The sequence below is a fragment of the Pan paniscus genome, chromosome 3 (genome assembly GCF_029289425.2).
Source record: "Pan paniscus chromosome 3, NHGRI_mPanPan1-v2.0_pri, whole genome shotgun sequence".
NCBI lineage: Eukaryota > Metazoa > Chordata > Mammalia > Primates > Hominidae > Pan > Pan paniscus.
The window spans coordinates 102,646,575-102,664,947 of NC_073252.2; the positions used below are offsets into that span (position 1 = coordinate 102,646,575).

The 18,373-nt window shown below is 38.6% G+C and overlaps 1 long non-coding RNA gene across 1 annotated transcript in view; it reads left to right on the plus strand.

Moving 5' to 3' along the window:
- The window catches only part of LOC117980024 (uncharacterized), a 152,282-nt gene that overhangs the window by 72,377 nt on the left and 61,532 nt on the right, over window positions 1-18,373 (plus strand). The window lies entirely within an intron of this gene.

The window sequence follows — 18,373 nt, forward strand, 5'->3', positions numbered from 1 at the left end:
TTTGGCTTTTGTTACCATTGCTTTTGGTGTTTTAGACATGAAGTCCTTGCCAATGCCTATGTCCTGAATGGTATTGCCTAGGTTTTCTTCCAGGGTTTTTATGGTTTTAGGTCTTATGTTTAAGTCTTTAATCCACCTTGAGTAAATTTTTGTATAAGGTGTAAGGAAGGTGTCCAGTTTCAGTTTTCTGCATATGGCTAGCCAGTTTTCCCAACACCATTTATTAAATAGGGAGTCCTTTCCCCATTGCTTGTTTTTGTCAGGTTTGTCAAAGATCAGATGGTCGTAGATGTGTGGCGTTATTTCTGAGGCCTCTGATCTGTTCCGTTGGTCTATATATCTGTTTTGATATCAGTACCATGCTGCTTTCATTACAGTAACTTTGTAGTATAGTTTGAAGTCAGGTAGTGTGATGCCTCCAGCTTTGTTCTTTTTGCTTAAGATTGTCTTGGCTATATGGGCACTTCTTTGGTTTCATATGAAATTTAAAGTAGTTTTTTCTAATTCTGTGAAGAAAGTCAATGGTAGCTTGATGAGGATAGCACTGAATCTATAAACTACTTTGGACAGTATGGCCATTTTCATGAAATTGATTCTTCCTATCCATGAGCATGGAATGTTCTGCCATTTGTTTGTGTCCTCTCTTATTTCCTTGAGCTGTGGTTTGTACTTCTCCTTGAAGAGGTTCTTCAAATCCCTTGTAACTTTTATTCCTAGGTATTTTATTCTCTTTGTAGCAATTGTGAATGGGAGTTCACTCATGATTTGGCTCTCTGTTTGTCTATTATTAGTGTATAGGAATGCTTGTGATTTTTGCACATTGATTTTTTATCCTGAGACTTTACTGAAGTTGCTTATCAGCTTAAGGAGATTTTGGGCTGAGATGATGGGGTTTTCTAGGTATACAATCATGTCATCTGCAAACAGAGACAATTTGACTTCCTCTCTTCCTATTTGATCATGCTTTATTTCTTTCTTTTGCCTGAATGCTCTGATTAGAACTTCCAATGCTATGTTGAATAGGAGTGGTGAGAGAGGACATCCTTGTCTTGTGCTGGTTTTCAAAGGGAATGCTTCCAGCTTTTGCACATTCAGTGTGATATTGGCTGTGGGTTTGTCATAAATAGCTCTTATTATTTTGCAATACCTTTCATTAATACCTAGTTTATTTATCATTTTTATTATGAAGGTGTGTTGAATTTTATCAAACGCCTTTTCTGTATCTATCTGTTGAGAAAATCATGTGTTTTTTTCCCACTGGTTCTGTCTATCTGATGGATTATGCTTATTGATTTGCATATGTTGAACTAATCTTGCATCCCAGGGATGAGTCTGACTTTATCATGGTGGAAACACTTTTTGATGTGCTGCTGGATTTGGTTTGCCAGTGTTTTATTGAGGATTTTGCATCCAGGTTCATCAGGGATATTGGCCTGAAATTTACTCTTTTGTTGTTTCTCTGCCAGGTTTTGGTATCACAATGATGCTGGCCTCATTAAATGAGTGAGGGAGGACTCCCTCTTTTTCTATTGTTTGGAATAGCTTCAGAAGGAGTGGTATCAGCTCCTCCTTTTACCTCTGTTAGAATTTGGCTGTGAATCCTGGTCCTGAGATTATTTTGATTGGTAGGCTATTAATTACTGGCTCAGTTTCAGAACTTGTTATTGGTCTATTCAGGGATTTGTCTTCATCCTGGTTTAGTCTTGGAAGGGTGTATGTGTTCAGGAATTTATCCATTACTTCTAGATTTTCTAGTTTATTTGCATACAGATGTTTATAGCATTCTCTGATGGTAGTTTGTATTTCTGTGGGATCAGTGGTGATATCCCCTTTATCATTTTTTATTCTGTCTATTTGATTCCTCTCTCTTTTCTTCTTTATTATTCCGGCTAGTGGTCTATTTTGTTAATCTTTTCAAAAAACAAGCTCCTGGATTCATTGATTTTTTGGAAGGGTTTTCTGTGTCTCTATCTCCTTCATTTCTGTTCTGATCTTATTTCTTTTCTTCTGCTAGCTTTTGAATTTGTTTGCTCTTGCTTCTCTAGTTTTTTTAATTGTGATATTATAGTGTTAATTTTAGTTCTTTCCTGCTTGCTCCTGTGGGCATTTAGTGCTATAAATTTCCCTTGAAACACTGCTTTGGCTGTGTCCCAGAGATTCTGGTAAGTTGTGTCTTTGTTCTCATTGGTTTCAAAGAACTTATTTATTTCTGCCTTAAGTTCGTTATTTGCCCAGTAGTCATTCAGGAGCAGGTTGTTCAGTTTCCATGTAGTTGTGCGCTTTTGAGTGAGTTTCTTAATCCTGAGTTCTAATTTGATTGCACTGTGGTCTGAGAGACTGTTTGTTATGATTTCCTTTCTTTGCATTTGCTGAGGAGTGTTTTACTTCCAATTATGTGGTCAATTTTAGAATAAGTGCAATGTGGTGCTGAGAAGAACATATATTATTTTAATTTTCGGTGGAGAGTTATGTAGATGTCTGTTAGGTCTGCTTGGTCTAGAGCTGAGTTCAAGTCCTGAATATCCTTGTTAATTTTATTTCTCATTGATGTGTCTAATATTGACAGTGGGGTGTCAAAATCTCCCACAATTATTGTGTGGGAGTCTAAGTCTCTTTGTGGTCTATGAGCACTTGCTTTACATATCTGGGTGCTTCTGTATTGGGTGCATATATATTTAGGCTAGTTAGCTCTTTTTGTTGCATGGATCCCTCTACCATTATGTAATGCCCTTTTTGTCTTTTCTGATCTTTGTTGGTTTAAAATCTGTTTTATCAGAGACTAAGATTGCAACCCCTGCTTTTTTTTGCCTTCCATTTGCTTGGTAAATATTCCTCTATCCCTCTATTTTAAGCCTATGTGTGTCTTTGCACGTAAGAGGGGTCTCCTGAATACAGCACCCTGATGGGTCTTGACCCTTTATCCAATTTGCCAGGCTGTGTCTTTTCATTGTGGCACTTAGCCCATTTACATTTAATGTTAATATTGTTATGTGTGGAGTTGATTGTGGCACTTAGCCCATTTACATTTAATGTTAATATTGTTATGTGTGGAGTTGATTAACATTAAATGATTAACATTTAATGTTAATATTGTTATGTGTGGAGTTGATTGTTATGTGTGGAGTAAAGACAGTGCAGTCTTTATGATGCTAGCTGGTTATTTTGCCCATTAGTTGATGCAGTTTCTTCATAGTGTCAATAGTCTTTACAATTTGGTATGTCTTTGCAGTGGCTTGTACTGGTTTTTCCTTTCCATATTTAGTGCTTTCTTCAGGAGCAAGGCAGGCCTGGTGGTGACAAAAATCTCTCAGCATTTGCTTGTCTCTAAAGGATTTTATTTCTCCTTCCACACTTATGAAGCTTAGTTTGGCTGGTTATGAAATTCAGGGTTGAAAATTCTTTTCTTTAAGAATGTTGAATATTGTCCCCCACTCTCTTCTCACTTGTTAGGGTTTCTGCAGACAGATCTGCTGTTAGTCTGATGGGCTTCCCTTTGTGGGTAAGTAACCTGACCTTTCTCTCTGGCTGCCCTTAACATTTTTTCCTTCAGCTCAACCTTGGTGAATCTGACAGTTATGTGTCTTGGGGTTGCTCTTCTCAAGGAGTATCTTTGTGGTGTTGTCTCTGTATTTCCTGAATTTGAATGTTGGCCTTTCTTGCTAGGTTGGGGAAGTTCTCCTGGATAATATCCTGAAGAGTGTTTTCCAACTTGGTTCCATTCTCCCCATCACTTTCAGGTACCCCAATCGAACGCAGGTTTCGTCTTTTCACATAGTCCTGTATTTCTTGGCGGTTTTGTTCATTCCTTTTCATGGTTTTTTCTCTAATCTTGTCTTCATGCATTATTTCTTTAAGTTGATCTTCAATCTCTGATATCCTTTCTTCAGCTTGATCAATTCAGCTATTGATGCTTGTATATGCTTCACGAAGTTCTTGTACTGTGTTTTTCAGCTCCATCAGGTCATTTATATTCTTCTCTCAACTGATTATTCTAGTTAGCAATACATGTAACATTTTATCGAGGTTCTTACCTTCCTTGCATTGTGTTAGAACATGCTCCTTTAGCTCAGAGGAGTTTGTTATTACTCACCTTCTGAAGCCTACTTCTGTCAGTTTGCCAAACTCATTCTCCATCCAGTTTTGTTCCCTTGCTGGCAAGGAGTTGAGGTCCTCTGGAGAAGAGGCGTTCAGGTTTTTGGAATTTTCAGCCTTTTTTTCTCCTCATCTTTGTGGATTTATCTATTTTTGGCTTTTGATGCTGAGGACTTTGGAAAAGGTTTTTGTGTTGGCGTCCTTTTTGTTGATGTTGATGTTATTACTTTCTGTTAGTTTTTCTTCTAACAGTGAGGCCCCTCTTCTGCACGTCTGCTGGAGTTTGCGGGAGGTCCTCTCCAGACCCTCTGTGCCTGGGTATCACCAGCAGAGGATGAAGAACAGCAAAGATTGCTGCCTGCTCCTTCTTCTGGAAGCTTCATCCCAGAGGGTCACCCACCAGAATCCAGCTGGAGCTCTCCTGTATGAGGTGTCTGTTGACCCCTGCTGGGAGGGTCACCCCATCAGGAGGCATGGGGGTCAGGGACCCACTTGAGGAGGCAGTATGTCCCTTAGCAGAGCTCGAATGCTGTGCTGGGAGATCTGCTGCTCTCTTCAGAGCCTGCAGGCAGGAAAATTTAGGTCTACTGAAGCTGCGCCCACAGCCACATCTTCCCCTACGTGCTCTGTCCCAGGAAGTTGGGAAGTCTATCTATAAGCCTACTCAAGCCTCGGTAGTGGCAGATGCTCCTCCCCCGACCAAGCTCGAGCATCCCAGATTGATTTCAGATTGCTGTGCTGGCAGCAAGAATTTTAAGCCAGTGGATCTTAGCTTGCTGGGCTCTGTGGGGATGGAATCCACTCAGCTATACCACTTGGTTCCCTGGCTTCAGCCCTGTTTCCAGGGGCATGAATTGTTCTGTCTCACTGGCGTTCCAGGTGTCACTGGGGTATGAAAAAAACTCCTGCAGCTAGCTCGCTGTCTGCCCAAATGGCCGTCCAGTTTTGTGCCTGAAACCTAGGGCCCTGGTGGTGTAGGCACCCGAGGGAATCTCCTGGTTTGTGGGTTGCGAAGACTGTGGGACAGCATAGTATGTGCACTGGAGTGCACTGTTCCTGAAGGCAGGCTCCCTCAGGGCTTTCTTTGGCTAGGGGCGGGAGTTTCCCGACCTCTTGGACTTCCCAGCTGAGGCAACACCCCACCCTGCTTCTGCTCGCCCTCTGTGGGCTGCACCCACTGTCTAACCAGTCCCAGTGAGATGAACCAGGTACCTCCAGGTACCTCAGTTGGAAATACAGAAATCACCCACCTTCTGTGTTGATCTCACTGGGAGCCGCAGACTGGAGCTGTTCCTATTTGGCCACCTTACCAGCCACCCACCCTCCTTTTTTTTTTTGAGACAGAGTCTTGCTCTTGTTGCCCAGGCTGGAGTGCAAAGGCACGATCTCAGCTCACTGCAACCTCTGCTTCCTGAGTTCAAGCGATCCTCCTGCCTCAGCCTCCTGAGTAGTTGGGATTACCTCAGTAGAATTCAGTTGGGTATTTACTTTATTCTAATTTTACTTGCCTTCTAATGTAAATGATTATATAAAGTATTTCTTCCAGTTGGTGTGTATGGAAAAGGTAAATTGCATATTAGTTACTTATACAATTTTTGTTTTAATCATTTTTATTGGTCACCTATAAATAGGCAATTGATACATAATTTTTTCTATCTCCCCTACAATCCGGAGATTAAAATAATCTAATCACAGGTCACATCAAAATGATAATTTAAATGGGACTGTCTCCTACATAGCTGCCAAGAAGTTTTCAGCACATAACTTGAACCACATAATTATGAAGTAATCCCCATGACAACAAAATACATTTTATGTAACAAAGACTAGTTTCCTGCAAAGATTTTACCATTACAAATGAAGAAGTTTGGCACTGTATATTTTACTGTGTCTCATTCCTTCTCCCCAAACAGATTTGGCTGATTAATTATGCTAGGGACGAGGAACATTAAGACAATGTGGGCCAATGAGAGAGCAGGAGAGATTTGCTGGGTGTTCTGGAAAAGGAGTTCCTTCTCAACAATTCCATATCTTCTCTCTCTACTCCTTGATCTCTTCTGACCACCTTCTGACATTTCCTACCAAAGCCACATGCACAGCCACAAAGCCCAGACTGCCACTGGGCAGCAAACCTGCCACCATGAGGGGAACCGTCTAAGAATGAAGCCTGAGTGTAGGCAGCAAAGTAGACGCAAAGAGCCTGTCTTCATGACCTCACTGAGCCAGCAGAAAAACCTGGGACCCACCCTGAAGCATACTGTATCTCTATGTCTGCTCATTGATAAACACACAAATGCCCTTTCTCTATAAGTCGGTCCAAAGAGGATTTGTTACATGGAGCCAAAAGCATCCTAATTAGTCGTTGAGCATACACTTTGTAAGCTAAAGTTAACCAAATATGAACATGTTTGTATTGGTTTAGTAATCATGCAGATTCTTGTTTAGATTGGATATCAAAATTAAACTTTTCAAACTTAATGTATATTCTGTATCATAATGTCTATTAAAAGAAGATTTTGAAAACAGCCAAAGGTTACAGAGCTAGTCAGTTGAAGGGTCGGGATTTATTCCTAGGCAGTCTGGCCGCAGAGCCTGTGCTTTTAACCAGCAAATGAGAGAGGACACTGCAGGGATTTTGACAAGCATGCTCAAGATGGAGCAGAACCAAAAACTAGTAGTGTCTAAAAAAAAAGAGAGAGAGAAAGACAGACAGAGAGACGGTGAGGACAGAGTGTCATAAAGAAAACAGAGTGATCAGAAATGTGCAGCGCAACAGAAAAATCAAATATGAAAAGATCTTAAATTAAACCTTCATATGAATTGAATTTTACTGCTGGACTTTGAAAAGCCAGGTACTCTAGTACCTGCTAGGCTGCTAATCCGGGGGTAGTAATTTAAATAATAAATAAAAAGAGGAGAAAAGTAAATGTATCATGTATTTAATTTTTGAGGTTACTAAAACTGGTATTACTATTATTATTATTATTTTTATCTATATCACAAACCCCCATGGAGTCTTTTCATCCCTAAATCTTCTCCATGTGTTCTCCAAAAATATGTGTTCTCTTGAAACCCTTTTGCAACTCTTAGTATCTATTAAGTTAGTGCAAAAGTAATTGTGGTTTGTGCAATTAAAAGCAATGACATTTTAATGGCAAAAACTGCAATTACTTTTGCACCAATCTAAATCTATTGAATCTGTCTATCTGTCCTCTATCTATCTATCTATCTACCTATCTATCTATCTATGTGGTTATCTAGCTGTTATCTATGTATGTATGTATGTATCTATCTATGTATCTATCTAGTAAGAATACACATGTTGGAAGAAATCTATTGATAGGTCCTGTACTGGACTCCACATTTTTCCTAACAAAATATTCCAGCCAGACTTTTCTTACATACAAGTGTGTGTAGCCTCATTAGGGAAGGTTCCTAGCCCAAACCATTGATTTGTTATTCTATGTACAGTCAAGGAGTTGTGTTGTGCAATCATATCACTCTGACATCTAAACAATAAGACAGGTGGTTTTCAAGCACTTAGGACAAGAGTACTTAGAATGCCACAGGGAAAAATAAAATAAAATTACATTGAGAGACAGAATGAATAATGGAAATAATTAAATAGTATCTGAAGTAGTCTAGCTAACCTGGATTGGAATTCTGTTCTGCCATTCGTCAACCATGCAACCTTGGAAACTTCCTTAACCTACCTTAGATTGTGGTTTATCTTAAGTAAACTGAGGAGTAATACTAACTTCACAAAATTATTGTTATAATTAGCCACACAATGCAGGGCCTGACCTATAGTGGGTGTTCAGAGAACAACAGCCGTTATCATATGTCTTATTGAGTTTGCCCTGATGTAACTCCTAAGTTTAGGGATTGCATGATACATAAAAAGACAGCTTAAAACAAGAAACCAAATAAAGTAGTTTCATCAATCTTAGTGCATTGAAGTAAGAAAGTAAAAGAAGTGAGATAGTTGCTACTCCTCTGAAAAGAAATGTTATAGGGCCTCTTGCCCTGTAACAAACATGACAAACTGAAATATTGACCAAGGGATCAAGCAGACAATACAAATGATAAAGCAGATAAGTAACCAGGTTCTAGGCTTGTTTGCCTTCAGATGTCTATCTCCTCCTTGCCTTGCTCTGTTCTGTGTCACAGAAGGACTCACCCATGCAAGATGCATTCCTCAGGTTTCTGAGTCAGCTGCCTCCAGCAGGGTGAAAACAATGGCAAGCACTGGCAGGAGACTTGAGGGTAGGGGACTAGTAGGAGACCACCAAGTTAGCTCCATTCTCCCCACCCCTTCTCGTTCGCTGTGTCTGACTGTTTCTCTAGCAATGGCTTCATCTCTGTGTGTTCCAGTGTACCCTTCACGTAACCATGACCCTGGGCTCCTACAACACTAGCTCCTCCTTTTTCTCTCCAGCCAAGTGTTAGTAGTATCTTTTTGCCGTGTCAATCTCTGGTTTATGTCATTGTCTGTATCACCTGTATAACTAGTTGCCTATGCTACAGTATTGGCTTCTGTATTCCTGGTTAGACCCTGACTGATAGAATCTGTAAACATGGACACAAGTAAAATTGATAGGATTTCACAAAGTGGTGAGAACCTCCTGGTCATCTGGTACTAACCTGTGACTAACTGATGCATTTTAGGAATATGGGTACCATATGGTCAAATCCTCCAAATTTTCAAGAAATGCTGAACTATGACGTGACCTGCAACTGTCATGATTTTCTAGGAAGATGTGAGGAGAGCTGTGACTGACTTAGTGGTTTAGTGCTATTGAACATTCTGATTTGTGCGCTGGAATTAGTCAACATTGAGAATGAAACACTACCAACTTTCTTAATTTATACAATTGTTGTTTCAAGAAACATTTTCGAGTGTCTACATTGTATTACTCACCAAGGTAAATGCCTAGAATACAAGAAAGATTAGTTGATAGTTAACGACTATTAATTATCTAGTCTGATACAAGTACTTTTAGATACATAATAAAACATTATCTTTACTATGATACTTCATGGTCATTACCCACAAGTTTTGTTTTATTTTCACTTTTTGAAAGCTGAGACTCAGAGATACCAACGAACTTTCCAAGTTTACATAGCTGGTTTGAAGGAGATCTCACTGAAATCCATAGTTGGACTCTAAAAATTATGCTCTTTCTGCAGTGACATGCATAGTCTTCCTGGATTACAGAAAACATAAAATGCACATGATCAAGTAAGTTACATATTAGCAGGGAGGAGAGATAAGTAAGTAGCTATAAAGCAGTGAAGGAAATGTTATGTTGGTGGGTATATTTTAATGCTCCATTCATTATATTGACACAGTAGGTGACTCGGTTGTTCACAACTTTACACACAGTTTTCTTTCTTGGTCATACCCCAAGCCACTTTCTACAATTTGTAGAAAGCATGTGTTCAGAAAAGCTGTTTAACAAAATAGTTGTGTACCATAGGTGAAGGAAGCTTAATGAGATCATCTTTGATACTTGCAGCTAATATAAATTTAAAAGAGATGTAAGCATTTATAACTGTCTTTAAATGTGCAGCAATAGTTAGCATATAAGTTATTTGTGAACAAAGAACCCACAATTAACTGAACACTAAACTCAACTTTGTAATACTTGAAAATAAAAATAATCGTATTTTAGTAAAGCATTTTATACTATCTTAACATTCAGTTTCTGTTCCCTTTTTAAATGTTCAGTCTTTCCACTGGGAGACATTACAAAATGAATTTAGTAACAGTAACTAACACTTACATAGTTCTTACTGTGTAGGATCTTATTTAATACAACAACCCTAGGAGGAGGCTAATATCATTATCCCCATTGTACGGAGCATTTTAGTCAGGGTTCTCTAGAGGAACAGAACTATTAAAAATAGGATATATGTATATATGAAAGGAAGTTTTTTAAGGAGAATTGACTCACAGGATCATGAGGTGAAGTCCCATGATAGGCCATCTGCAAGTTGAGGGGCAAGGAAACCAGTAATGGATCAATCTGAGTCCCAAAACCTCAAAAGTAGCGAAGCTGATAGTGCAGCCTTCATTCTGTGGCCAAAGGTCTGAGAGCCCCTATCAAACTACTGGTGTAAGTCCAAGAGTCCAAAAGCTGAAGAACTTGGAGTCTGATGTTGGAGGGCAGGAAGCATCCAGCATGGGAGAAAGATGAATGTCAGAAGACACAGCAAGTTCACTCCTTCCATCTTATTCTGCCCGCTTTATTCTAGCCATGCTGGCAGCTGATAAGATGGTGCCCACCCAGATTGAGGGTGGGTCTGCCTCTCCCAGTCCACTGACTCAAATGTTAATCTCCTTTAACAACACCCTCACAGATACACCCAGTAACAATATTTTGCATCCTTCAATCCTTCAATATTGACACTCAATATTAACCTATTAACCATCACACAGAAGAAGTAACTGAGGAAGAAAGAAGCTAAATAATTTGTGTAAGGCCACGTAGATTCTAAGTTGCAGAGCTGTGATTCAAACTGAGGTGTTGGGCACCATGCCTAAGCAATTAATCCTGGTACCTCACTGTTTCTTCATAAAGCAATAGAAGTGCTTACTGTATGCAAAATATTGTAGGGAATATGCTACCACTCCTGAGTGGCTTGGAATCTAATTGGAGAGTCATAACATACCACCACATAAATTTGTATTGGTCTTAAATAAATTTTAAGGAAGTACCATACAAGAGGTACTGAATTATTATTATTGATTGAATAAGTAAGAAAGATCAGAAAATGGGAAGGTGAACCAATTAATTTTTATTGCCAGTATATACCAAATATGGAATATATTTTGATCCTTATAAATTGCTTGACAGTCCAGTGAAATAGATACTGCAAGTCTTCCTATTTTAGAAATGGAGACTAAATAACATGCCCAAACCCATGTAGCTAGGAAGTTGCACTCAAAGTGTGCTTCGTGGACAGGCAGCATGAAAATCACCTGAGAGGTTGTCAGAAATGCAAATTTAAGGTCCAACCCAGACCTGTTGAATCAGATCTCTGGGACTGATGCACAGAAATGTGTGTTCCAATCAGTTTTCTATGTGATTCTTGTGCACATTGAAGTTTGAGAAGTACCTACTTAAGGTATGAATTTGTGGTAATTGTGAGATCTGTGTAATGTTCAGCCTCATATTCTTGCCACCGCACCATGCTGTGACGTGGGCTAGCTGGGGAAGTTTGGAAGGAATTAAATATAAGAGCTGTTCTTTGAAGGATTGGTTAAGTACAGGTCAGAAGAAAGAAGAATGGAAACATAACAGGAGAGAACACTTACTGAACATGTCGTGCATGATGGTTGCCATGTTTATCTTCCCATCCTAGCTATAATTATTTCACCCAAAACTCTTGGTTAGGTTTACTTATCAGACTAAGGGTGGGCACCTGATACAAAGGTAGGCCATCTGTAGTCTAGTGAGCAATTCAAAGAGAGGCTTTGCATGAAGTGTTCTGCCAATGATTAATAATGGTGATGAAGCCAATTATTTAGATTTGCACCATGGACTGTGGAGGAGGAATTATCAGTAGGTATCAGCAAGAGGATAATGGAGCAGACATATAGGAAAAGACAAATACAATATAAGGAAAACAAAAAGACAAGCTTTCCCCTATACCTCTTATTCATATATTTTGGCTATTTCTTATTTCTATTTATGAATATCCTTCTCTAGGAATCCAGAGTAACACTATAATCTAAGACTAACCATAATCCTTTATGTAACATAATAACAAAGACAAAGAGACTTAAAGCAGCAAGACATTTGGAGGGGTCAGCTATGGGCTCAATCTAGATGGTCAGAGGTCTTTTTTCTCAAGAAGTTACAGGAGACAGGGCCGGTGATAAGAAAGTTCAGAAGAGTAGAAACAATTTCTTAGGCTGGAAAGTTACTTTCATACTTCCTCTCCCTAACTCCCATTTCTCTTCTTGTAATTTGTATCTCCTACCACGTAACAGAGCCACAAACTATAAACATTAAAACCTTACAGGGCCAACTTCTTTCTGGTAGATTTAATTGCCCCTGGTAGCAAAGCCACTTGTCTCTGAAGGGGCCACTTGTCCTAAGAAATGCAAGCACTTTCTTCCCTTGATTTTCCAAGATGCCCAGAAGTTGGCTCCTTTGTCCACACAGATCAGCCCTGCCTTAGACCTCAGGCTATTTCACAAAGCTTGTCTCTGCCCTCTTCTTGTCTCTGTTACATTCCTTTTGCACTTCCTTTCCTCAAGCCAGCATTATTAAACATGGTAATAATTATATTAATAGTAAATATCACCTTTCTACAAGATTGTTTAGAGAATATAATGAGACTATGTATATAAACACAATTCATAAAACTGTTAAGTAGACCTAAATTTTAGTGATTGTAATGATAATATTTTCGTGCATGATTCCATTAGAGTTTAAAGTTGTACTGGATTTGAATGCTTAGTAAAAATGATTGGGTTTTACTTTTTGACATCCTGAAACATTTAGAGCACAGTAGTGACAGGTTGAAAGCTGGGATTTATTAATAATTAATCTAATAATCATGTAGGGAGTGGAGAGAGGAAATACTAGGATTATAGGATTAATTTAGGAGTTTATTTCCAACTACCCAGGTACTTAGCCAAAAGGCTGAATAGTGGTCATTTCATGGTCACTACCATGGAAACAGAAAGGAAGGGGCACTTTGATGATACATTTAGGCTGCTAAAAACATTAGTTCTTGATGACCGATTGAATATAAATGGCAATAAAGAAAGAGTCAGAGGTGACTATAGGGCTTGGAACCTGTGTCTTTGGGAAAATGGAATTATTCTGAATTACACCCTCATGTCTAAGCTAAACTGGTAGGTTTACTTAGTGACTGGGCAACTTCCGCATGATTTTTAAAACATTCCTTTGTCATCTTTAATGCATACTTTAGGACCTTGAGGCACTTTTTATTACAGCACAGGCCTTACTTTCAATGATCTGAATCCAAATCTCTTTTCCAGGATAAAGATGTGATCCCGAGATGTAAGGGTCTTATTTTGTCCAATATGAGGTCTAGTTGGAATAGTGTCCTCTCTAAGTCAGACTCTGTGAGGGACTACAGGAAAGGGAGCAAAAACCAGCTCATCTTCACCCGTCCTGTGCTTTCCAGTGTTTCACTGCTACCACTCCCTTCTGTCTTAGCTTAGTGAAATCAGTGTCTTACTTGCGCTGAAACATATGATGCCCAGTAATAGAGCTAGAACTCTTGTCCAGGCCTGTCAAATAAATTTAACCAAATATTTCAATGGGAAAAAAAGAATAACTTATGTCTTGTGATAATATAACCACCATGCTTTCATGTGTGTATGGGTGTGTGTGTGAGACTATAATTCATTCAACAAAAAAATTTTGGCTTCTTTTTTTCTCAAAAAGAAAAGCATAAAAACTTATCTAATGCTGAAGGATAGCAATCATCAGTTGATCTTAAAAGGACACCATATTCTCTAGAAATATTTCTTTCTAAAGTTGTCAGTTAGGTTTCATCCTGCTTTATCCTTTCTTTAGGAAAGGATAGTGTTAAAGTGCCATCAAGTAAAATATGGGATTTTCTGCTCAGGTCTCTACATCAGTGAATTTACATTTTGTAAGAATACCCTAAGGGGATTTGAACTTCCTGACTTAAAAAGTTAGGTGGATCCATTTCAGTTGTGCACATCCAGCTTCATGCTCTAACATGGCCAGATTGCCATGGCTTCAATTTAAGTCACAGGTTTCTGGTGATAATATACATCTACATTTTTACAGTATTGCCTGAAAATGGGAGTCTATAAAGAATCTGACTTGAATTATTAAGAATGGAAAACTTAAATGTCTGACCCCAAACAGGGGGATAAATTCTGCTATGTTTTAATGCATTCACTACTTCCTAAACTGATACATATTTCCAAGATAATATGACAAACTTTATATATAAAAAATACTTTAGTTCTTTGATAAAAAGAAAAAATGCTCTTGAAGGTCAAAAGTCAAAGTATGGTATCACAAATAAAAATATTAGTTCTCTAAAATATGTAACTTGATTTCTTTTGTATAGTTTAAAACGTGTGTTGAAAATTAAATATGCCTGAGTTTTATGAAACTGTCATTAATGTTAGAGTATATTTGAGTTTTATATATCATAAATTAGAAGTTGAGAGAGTGAGTGTATCTAATTAATAGTTATGTCCTGTCAGTGTGAATGTAAATGCTGAGTAGTCACAATTTTCAAAAATGTGTTTCTTTTTACTTTATCATTTTCTGGTTATTTCAGATTAAATAACCATAATTTATATTCTGTGGATCTGATTATTTGTGTCTACCTCAAGATTCCAACACAATAAATTGGGATGACCATAAAGGGAAAGATGTGGGAACATCACAATTGAAAGGGTGGTCCCCTGAGGCTAACAGTGGAGATTTTACCACCCAGGACCTGAGTAGAGTCTGTAAGGAATGTTATCTAGAGAGAAGCAGTGATTCATTTAGGGAAATAACTGCCCTATGGTGACCCTAAAGGGAAGAATCCAGGAGAATAAATACCTTGACATCAGTTTCTTACCCATCTCTGATCTCTTGCCAGGACTCCGTATTGGCAGAGCACCATCAGCAGCCAGAGTTAGGAATCCCATGGACTAGTCCATACAGGTCTATAGTTCAGCCTCCCGGGGACAGAGAGCAAGGTGGGAAAGCAGGGAGAGTACAGCTGGATGGCCAAACAAAAGATATACTCACAGTGTGGCCAAAATAAATAAATTCTAGCCATTTAATGCCTCATTTAAAAATAATTTTCAAATAGCAATTTAAAACAATCTGTCATTGCCATTCATTGAGAATACTTTCTGGAAGATAAGCAGTGTCTTCTTATCTGGGAGACATTGTTGGTCTCCTTTATTCTAGACCTCTGTAGCACCTAACACTGCTAACTGCAGTCATCTGAATATGAAAAAACGTTTAGTAGGGTTAGAATGAACTAGGACAAGGGTCAGTAACTAAAATGAGCAGTCTAGTTGGCCAAGTGGGTGGCTGAACTAGCAGATCTATTCTTTCCTTCTGACGCTACCCTTTGTTCCTTCTCCTTTGAGAATATTGGTACATTATCTATCAGTTCTATATTGCCACAGTAACTCTGTTTAACAAACCAAACTGCTCCAAAACTGAGTGGCTTAAAACAACAGTAGTCTCTTCTCACAGATCTGAAGATCAGCTAGGGTCAATTAATCTAGATTGGACCTAAATAGGTGCCTCTGCTTCCAGCTGTGGGTCTGATTGGGCATGGTTCACTCAGTCCATTTTGGCTGAACGGTCAGCAGGGAAACTTTCCTTATGGAGATGGCGCAGATAAAAAGAGGGCAAGTAGAAAAATAATAATTCCACTTAAGGTCTAGGCTAAGAACTGGCACACTACCACTTCCATCCACATACAATCGGACAATGCAAGACGCAAGGCTAAGGTCAAAATCAAGGCATAGGAATAAACTTTATGCTCTGGATGAGATCATGACAAGGATATGGATGCAGAAAGGATGAAAACTGGGGACAAGATTTCAATCTACTCTAATCTACACTCTTGGCCACAATTACTCATTTGCAAGACCACCCTATGCAAAACCAAACCAAAATTAAACTGAAACAAACACCCTCATCCTAGAATCTTTAAAAGTCTCATGTCACATGACATTAAGCTCAAGGTTCAGGATCATGTAATCACTGTTAGTCCAGATGAGGCTCTTTTTGATTTGGAAACCTATAAACTAAAATGGCAAGTTATTTCGCCCAAACACAATACACTTCTGGAACAGAGAAAGAATAATAGCAATAAGCTCTTCCATTTGGAAAGCCAAAGAGAGTAGAATGGGATACAGGCACATAGGAAGCCTTGGTAGACAGTAATTTTGAAGTCCCATTTGGAAAATATTACTAAGTCTCCCTTCTCTAGGATTAGAGAATGGTCCTTAGTAAAATTCCCAATTCTGCTTCCAGGAAGTGGTCCCCAGTTTTTTATTCTCCTGCATTGTCTACTAGTTTGGATGTCCCTTTTCCCCAATCATCCTTCTTGTCCATTTTTACAGAGGACTTTGTCTAAAATGCTCTTTATAGAAGCTGAGCAATCGCCTTCGGCTGCTTCCTTTTGTGAGACAGTTGGAAGGTCTTATATTTTCAGCAGGCCCAGTCCATCTTAGTCCTGGCTTTCATTGCTTTTTGCCAATCAAATCTCTCAAAATATTGTGAACCTTCTATATATTTTTTTAGAACACTTCATCAGCCAAAAACCAAACCTACAATTTTCTCTGATGCATGCTTCTCTCTCTACTCTTAATCTTGGACATATCAGGCTTCTATGGGATTATGCCAATAAACTTTTGTAATACGATTACATTCTTATATAGGAAACACTTTATTTTCATGATAAAAGTTGCTCCTGAGAGTCAAAAAACAAAATATTCTACCAAAATAAAATGTTAACTTTCTAAAATATATAATCTGGTTGTTTTATACAATTTAAGATGAATATGTTTAAAATTAAACTTGCCTGGTTTGAATAAAACTGTTACAATGTTAGAATTTTCTGTATCATATATAGTTAAATCAAAGCAGGTTATTTTATTTAGAAAGCCCTTCTTTAGATCCCTTTTTATATTTGGAAGGAATCTACTGGAAATGACCTTAATTCTTTCAGAGATTTTAATAAATGGTGTGAGGGCTGAACCCTGGTTGGTTCTATGACTCAAGGCTGTATACCAATATTGATTTCATCTTTGTTCTCATCTTGTATCTTAATCTGAGAATCTTTTCCTGGCTATAGAAGCTAAAGATGAGGAATAGTTTAATTTCCCAAGCCAGCAATTTCTGGATTTATAACATTCTGCTTACAAACTTTTAAATTATTTTCTGATCTGATTTGTTTCTGTATATCTATCTCTTTATGTATATTTTTTGTAGAAATACATTATATACATATAAAAGAGATGAGCTCACACTTTTCCCATATTTCCTAGAAACCATCCTGTCCAAGTCCACAAGTTTGCGAGATACAATTTTTATTTTCCTAGTTAGAGCAGGCAAAAGTTTTAGTAAATATTTTACCTCTACACAATGTTGTTATTTTTCTAAATATATTAGCTTTCTTCCCATTTTCTCAACCTTCATCCATTGCTCAGTCCCAAATCTAATGGTATATATTTTATGTGTATCCCACTTCCAGTACCAATTTCAGTATCAGTTAGTTATTGTCACAGTGAGGCTGATGAACAAACAACCCCAAATTAATCATTTATTTTCAGAGATCTGAGGTTGATAGTGAAGGTGAGGCTTGGCTGGGTTACTCTGTGTTAAGCTGTAGGTTCAGCTATCCCTGGTTCATCACTCAGGTTGGCTGCACAGTTGTTCTTATAAGAGTGGCAGAGCTACAAAGATAATTGGTAGAAATCCTTGAGGCTCCTAACACCTAGGCTTGGAACTGGCTCTTTGACACTTCCTCCCCTAAATGTTTTTGACCAGGCAAGTCCCATAGCTAAGCTCAAAGTCCCCAGCTGGAGAAAACTATACACCACCATCGATGGGGTCATAGCAAATATCTATGCAGGGAAGGGGAACCAGAAGTTTAATCTACCACCTTTTTAGAGTCCCAAATAACCTTGGCTGCCACCTTGTAGATAGTTTTAAGAATTTATAAATGAGGCCAGTGCTTTTTTTTTTTTTTTTTTGGTTAAATCCTGAATACTAGAATCATAATCAGCCAAAGCATTCACTCATCATTACTCTATATTTTATAGTATGGCTCTGGTGAACAAGTATATGCTGCTGCCTATTTGCTCTTAAAAAGACCTCCAATTTTCAGCCGGGCACAGTGGCTCACGCCTGTAATCCCAGACTTTGGGAGGCCAAGGAGGGTGTTTCAGGAGGTCAGGAGATCAAGACCATCCCGGCCAATATGATGAAACCCCCATCTCTACTAAAATAATAAAAAAAAAAATTAGCCCGGCTTGGTGGCATGCGCCTGTAGTCCCAGCTACTCAGGAGGCTGAGGAGGGGGAATTGCTTAAACCCAGGAGGTGGAGATTGCAGTGAGCCAAGATCGTGCCATTGCACTCCAGCCTGGCAACAGAGTGAGACTCCGTCTCAAAAAATAAAAAAATAAAACTTCAATTTTCATGTAGAAATTCTAATTTGAATAAATGGAAAATTAAGGCTCGTGGTGAAAGTTACTGAGAGGTGACAGCGTGCTGGCAGTCCTCACAGCCCTC